A 5,863-nucleotide genomic window follows, 5' to 3' on the forward strand; every position below is an offset into this window, starting at 1 on the left:
CTTCAGACAGGGATTGGACTGGACTGTGGGACATAAAGTGATACTCGTGAGGAGCGTGCCTCTTAGCTCAAGTAGATACAAGAGACTAAATGGGCAGCTTCTGTCTGGAGGTAAGATGGGAAGGCAGAGAAGGTTAGGAGCTGGTTGAATGGACATAAGGAATCGGGTGGAAAGGAGGAGTGTGCTGTTACAGTATGGGGAGAGCAATTAGGGGCACATAACAATGTATGTATAAATTTTTGTATGAGAAAAAAGAAAATGGTTTAGCCAACCAAAATGGAAAGATTGATTGATAACTCAGCTGCATTAAAAATAAGAACTTCTGTGGCTTCCATTAACAATTGCCACCTTTGCCCTGAGACCAGAAGAACTAGATGGTGCCTGGCTACTATGACTGAATGTTTTGATCAAAGATTCTATAGAAGAATCCTGACCAAAAGGGGGGAGATGCAGAACAGAATGTCAAATTCTCATAGAATCCAGAAATTCTGGAGCCATGGAATCTGGATGAACCCCCAAAACTAATGCCCTTTGATAATCTTTACATCCCAAACCAAAAACATCCCCCGAAGTCTTCTTAAAACCAAACAATAGTTTAGCTTGATTAGTAAAGAATGTCTGCCTTGAGCATTATGCTCCTGAAGAATTATCTACACAAGATCAAATTGACAACAGCAACTCAAAAGATTAGATAGGAATCTTAGGGGGCAATGAGTGTCTGTTAATGCAGAGGAACTACTAAGAAAAGGGGGTGAGAATGGTTGCACATCTTGAAGAGTGTAATCAATGTCATTGAATTATACATGTAGAAACTTGAATTGGTGTATGTTTTTGCTGTGTATGTTCTCAACAACAAAAAATAAAATGGATTATTTTAAAAAAAAATCAGAAGAATTTCTGGTTATTAAAATATATTATAGAGAGAGCCAAGACAAGCCCTGAAATTAGAGAAGATATTTGTAGCACACGTTCCTGACAATATAAAGACTATAAAGAGCTTCTACAGATTAATAAGAAAAGGACATACAGCACATAGAAAAATGGGCAACAGACTCAAGCAGACATTTCACAGGGGAGAAAATCAAAATGGTTAATAAACACATGAAAATGTGCCCAATCTCCTTAGAAGTTAGCTAAATGCAAACTCAATCCATAATTATATACCCACCAGATCAGCAAGAATGAAAAGTCTGAGAATACCAAGTGATTGGAGTGATGGAATGATGTGGAGCCTGGTGGGAGTGGAAACTGGAAGAATATTCTTGGAAAACAGAGAGACTTTCCCCTAGGACACAGGAATCAGTCTCCTGGGTACAATCTCTAGGGACACTCATGCACATGTGTTAGGGATGTGAATACGATCGTTCCCATTGTCTGTGGTTGCCCCAAACTGGAAACAACCCAAATGTCCCTCTACAGTAAAGGGGATACATGAGCTCTAATATGGTCACACAATGGAATGGGATTCAGCAATGAACTCAAACAAACCTCAGCTATGCACGGCAACATGGAGAAATCCCACAAGACAAGATGGTGAGCAAAAGAAGCCAGACACCCAAGCTTGCACCTGTGTGATTCTGTTAATATACAATACAAGCAGGCAACACCCCATGGTGTAGGCATGCACACTTGGGAGGTAAAGGCATAGAGAAGGGGGGCAATGCTGGTTCAGTGGTAGAATTCTCACCTTCTGTGCAGGAGACCCAGGTTCGAATCCCAGCCAAGGCACCACATGTGCAGCCACCACTCATTTGTCAGTGGAAGTCTGTGTGCTGCCGTGACGCTGAACAGGTTTCAACGGAGCTTCCAGACTAAGATGGACTAGGAAGAAAGGCTTGGCAATCTACTTCCAAAAATCAGCCAATGAAAACCAGTCTGATCCCCAACCAAACATGAGGGTGGAGCAGGATTGGGCAACATTTCATTCCATTGTGTGTCGGGTCTCCATGGGTCAGGGGCCGACTAGACAGCAGTTAACAACGCAACAACAAAGGCATAGAGAAAACCAGGGCAGCACTTACCCACGGAGGGGGGTACTGTGATGGGGAGGGCAAGCAGGTGCTTCTGGGATGCTGGGGAGGCTATTTATTGATGGGGGTCATGGTTATACAGAAGCCGCTTCATAGCAATTGGTTAGGCTCTATATTAATGATGTATTCACTTGTCTGCATGTGCGTTTTACTCCACAGGAGATGAAGAGCGGGCAGTGAGCATGCTGCAGCTCTGAGTAGCTCTGCGCATGGCCAGGGATGAAGCTGGAGGGCGACGGAGCGGCAGCTGCCAGGCAGCCTTGATGGCCTAATGAGGTCTTTGAGGAGTCAAGGAGTGGTCTCCAGGGGGGCGGGAGAGATTGGGATCTGCTCCGTGCGCCTCGAATTTCCTTTCCACGAGAAAGTGGCTGGCAGGTAGCTTGAAGGGGACCATCACTTGCATATACTTTTCTGGTGGCAGGGGGGTCGTCTATCCACCACCCTCAGGGGGCCCCTGGACGCCGCTAGGGCAGGTCCCTCCCTGAGGCCCACCATCAGGACATGCAGACGTGTGAGGGGGCCCAGCGAGGGGCTCAATGCTGGCAGACCACAAAGAAGGCTGTGACACCTCCGCTCGTTCCCCTCCTCTGGAATGATCTAGTGTTCTCTTGGTGATCCCCTTCCAGGCCCTGGGTCACTCTCAAAAGCCTCTTCCCTTCTGTGCCTCAGTCTACCTATCTGTAAAATGGGGCTGCCAGGGCCACCCCAACGGGGCCTCAGATGCAGGAGGCATCTCCTTGGAGCTGCAGCCTGGGCCCCAAACAGCAGGGGGCGCTTCACTCAATGTGATTCCTCCCCACAGCAGTGACTGCGTTGCGAGTGGGCAGAGGGCAGTGGGAACAACTCTGCTGGGTGAGGCATCCCCAGAGCCCTGGAAGCAGCCAGAGTGGACTGGGCACTCTCTCTAAATGACTATGGGCTGTGAGGATTGCTGGGACCAGGGCCTGGGCTCAGAGCAGTGAAGAACAGACCAGGGTCACATAGCAGTAAGTGGCAGAGCTGGCACTTGAACCCAGGCCTCTCTGGGCCTCAGTTTTCTCATCTGTAAGATGGGTCTAATAGCAGCTGTTTGTCAGAGCAAATGTCAAGGCTCCAGCTCAGCACTGGGAACTGGGAGGTGTTCGGTAAATGGACTCCCCAACCCTATAGATGAACTAGCACATTCACAGTGGATCTCAGCAGTGGGTGGGAATCCCTTCTAGCCTCACCTTCATGCTGGGAGACTATGGGCTGAGATCCCGCCCCTAGCCCCTAATACACACACTCTTGCAATAGAGGCCTCAGACCAGAGGGCAGTTTGAGAAGGCCCCAGGCCTGGGAGGTGAGGTGAGGCAGGGGTGGGCCAGAGTGGGCCTCACACAGACAGATGAGTGGGCCTCAACTGCCCCGGCGGCCAGAGGACCTGTTACCTGGCTCTGGGCCTTAGGACCCCCAAACCTTCCAGTTCAGAGGTCTTCTAATATGTTTCAGCCACTGGGCTGGCTCCAGAGTCCCCACAGAAATTCATTAAGGGCGATAGAGTCCCGTGTCCTGCCATGCCCTGCAGACCCCAGCACTGGCTGGAAATCCCTTCTTTGAGCCAACTCCCCTGGCCCCATTCTAGAGTTTTACAGGAAGGGAAACCACAGCCTGGGGGAGGGGCATGGCATGCCTCGTCCAGGGTCCCCAGGTTCAGGGCAGAGGGTGCTGAATTCCGACCGCAGGGAGAAGGAATCACTGGAGTTCCCCAAAGACTGCACGGATTGCCAGAAACTCCCGGTTGCCCCAAACTCGACTGCACACCCACCTGCACCCCCCAAAGTGGCTGAAGACAAAGCACCTGCAGAGATACATGGGCATCTGGTTCCTAGAAGCAGAGGGCCATTGCCATCTGCAGGGCCTGTCACCCCAACGCACCCCTCAGCGCCCCCAGGGCCACGGTCTTCCACCTCCACTAGCCCTCCTCCTCTCTTCCTCTCGAGAGCCGGCAGAACCACCCAGTCCCTCAGAACACGCCTGAGGGCCTCCGAAGAAAGAGTCCTCTCCCAGGAAGGGACAGTCACCCACTGTCCTTGGCTCATCTTTTACAGAGCAAGCTTCTTCTTCCCCAACATAAAAAGTGAGGTGAGGAGCACATGATCCCGGGGTCCCTTCTGGCCCTGACCTCAGCCAAGCCTGACCCTGGGGTCCCTTCTAGACCTGACTCAGGCCGAGTCTGACCCTAGGGTCCCTACTGGCCCTGACCCCAGCTGAGTGTGGCCCTGAGGTCCCTTTCAGCCCTTATCCCGGTCAAGTGATCCTGGGGTCCCTTTTGGCCCTGATCCCAGCTGAGTCTGACTCTGGGGTCTCCTCTGGCCCTGACCCCAGCTGAGTCTGATCTTGGGGTCCCTTGTGGTCCTGACCCCAGCCAAGCCTGACCCTAGGGTCCCTTCTGGCCCTGACCCCAGCTGAGTCTGACCCTGGAGTCCCCTCCAGCCCTGACCCCAGCTGAGTCTGACCCGGGGGTCTCCTCTGGCCCTGACCCCAGCTGAGTCTGACCCGGGGGTCTCCTCTGGCCCTGACCCCAGCTGAGTCTGACCCGGGGGTCTCCTCTGGCCCTGACCCCAGCTGAGTCTGACCCGGGGGTCTCCTCTGGCCCTGACCCCAGCTGAGTCTGACCCTGGGGTCCCCTCCAGCCCTGACCCCAGCTGAGTCTACTTCCATAACAAATCCAGCCTGGATGGCCATGCCAGGAGAGGGTCTGCTGGAACTTCATGGCAGAAAGTGAGGAGCAATCAGAGCTAGGCCATGTACCCTTGGGCGACTCCGGCACCTGGGTAACACCATCCTCACCCACCCTTGGCCTGGCCAGGCCCACTCCTCCAGCCCCAGGGTTGCTGTCACCTCCTCCAGGAAGCCTCCCTCTGGCCTGGCACACCACTGCCCTGGACTCTATGTGCCATGAGTGCCTCGTGCTCTCTGTCCCCACACTGGGCTGGGAGCTCCCAGCCAGGACAGGGCACTGCTCACACGCACACCCAGCTCCAGGCACCAGGCTCCCAGGAGCTGCTCAGTGACTGCTCATTAATTCCATGAATAAACCATCAGCAGTTGGGGGGGCCTTGGACACTTCAGCCGTGCTGTCCAGCCCGGGGCCTGACCCGTGACAACAGGGCCTAGCATTTCGGAGCACAGCTCTGAACTCAGACTGCTGGGACCGGGTCCCGTTCTGCTTCTGGCTAGCTCTGAGTCCCGGGCAGGGCCCTTGAACACTGTGCCCTGTAAGGCCGGGAGAGTAACAGCAGCCAAGCCTGAGGGTCTTGTAGGCTGCTGCCGCCCTGTCACGTGCACATCCGTGTGGGCGCTCAGGATGCCTGTGTCCTCCTCCTTCCCAGTCAAGCCCCGGGCACCGAGGCAAAGGTCCTTTGTGCTTTATTGTGTGGCAACGGCCCCTCTTGGGGCTTGCGTCTTAGCGTTACTGTGGGGGCCGGGACCAGCCCCACCCCCACTGACTGCCCCATCCTGCCCAGCTCCCGCCCCCCTGAGGGTGGGTGCGCTGGGCGAGGGCCAGGCTGCCTGTCCGGGGAGCCTAGGCGGGGCTCAGTCCTGGGACCCGGGCTCCTAGGAGGTGGGAAAGGATGGGGCAGGGCAGGAGAGTCCCTCAGTCTGCAGCAGCCTGTGCTCTGGGCCCAGCCCAGGGGACCCGGCCTGCTGGGTGGGGCCGGGTCAGACTCTCGAAGGCGCCCGCTGGGTGGGCTCGGGTTGGAGAGAGGCGTGGCGCCGGCTCCTCCTCCCACGCAGGCCATGTCCGTCCGCGGGGCGCCCCCGCCCGGCCGCCGCAGCGCGGGCGGGGCAGCTGAGCCCCCGCGCCCTCC

This window comes from Trichechus manatus, unplaced genomic scaffold (genome assembly GCF_000243295.1).
Source record: "Trichechus manatus latirostris isolate Lorelei unplaced genomic scaffold, TriManLat1.0 scaffold00111, whole genome shotgun sequence".
NCBI lineage: Eukaryota > Metazoa > Chordata > Mammalia > Sirenia > Trichechidae > Trichechus > Trichechus manatus.